We start from the raw sequence: 1234 nt of genomic DNA, 5'->3' as shown, positions 1-1234 counted from the left end.
TTATGTAGATAAACTGAATTTACATTATTGTACTTTCTAAAATTCACTCGCAGGCTGCCTCTAGAGTTTAACAGTCATTTATTGATATAACAGGGGGAAACAGAAAGTGGTCAGAATTTCCATAAATGGCTCTGGTAATGCAGGGGGTGCTATTGGACCCATGGTCTTTCTTTCTCAGCAATTCCACTAGCAGTATTTAGCCGCTGCTCTTGACTCCCAGTCAATGACTGGGTCAGATGTATAGCGTGCCAAATATTTGCCAGGCATATGCAATTGGCCAGCATTTAATCGACGACAGATCAGCGAGCATATTTCAGTAGTTCGCACTACGTGTCACCCCTCTCCCCAGAGGCCTTGTAACAATATGCATGGGTTACACACTACAGAATTTTAAGATAAAGATAAAATTATAAGAGCATCCTCCATATGAAGGCTAAGCACTGAGTTATGGCAGTGTCTACATTGTAGCCTACAAATATATTCTGCGCTGTTGTGAGCATTTTTAAACATTTGTGTTTGCAATACTTCGCAATTATACTGTAAACATGCAGGTACTCTGAAGGGGATTGCTCTGCTGTGCATCACTGCAACATAAAGTTAATATTCCAGGTATGTGTCAAGCTACAACATTGGGATACCTAGCTATGCATAGGCTATGACTCAGACTCGACAAAGAAGCATAAACTGATCAAGCAACCTTCCATGCCCAGGAGTCACAAAGAGCATGACGTCGCTGTCCAATGAAAAACACCCATCTCCAAAACAGCAACTTCACAGAAGAGAGAAAAACTTTCATAGGAAGTCAATGTAAAAATTGTTTATTTCAGGTCATTTTGAAGAGTTTCTATTGGTCCGTTCATCAAGAAAGTTTGGCACAGTGTACGGGAAGGTTTGATTGTTCAATTTATGTAGAAAACTAAAAATCTACAAAAATGAGGATAAGTGTATTTCATTGTACAGTGACGATAACTGTCCTCCCTCTCTTTTTGAGTGGGTAAAATGGCCCAAATTCTCCTCCATCACACATCCATCATGGGCATCTGTTAGCCCTCTGTTAGATATGATAAAGCATTACATGTCATTGGCAGCATTGTGTGATGAAGTGCCTTAGCTTGAAGAAACTGGAAATACCTACACTCGAATAAAATTGAGGAAAAATCCAAATCCTTTAACATCCATTACTACATAAGCTGACTATGAGCACGTCGAGAAGGAAAACAAAACCATTATAGGC

The sequence above is a fragment of the Astyanax mexicanus genome, chromosome 1 (assembly GCF_023375975.1).
Source record: "Astyanax mexicanus isolate ESR-SI-001 chromosome 1, AstMex3_surface, whole genome shotgun sequence".
NCBI lineage: Eukaryota > Metazoa > Chordata > Actinopteri > Characiformes > Acestrorhamphidae > Astyanax > Astyanax mexicanus.
This window is presented reverse-complemented; position numbering follows the sequence as displayed.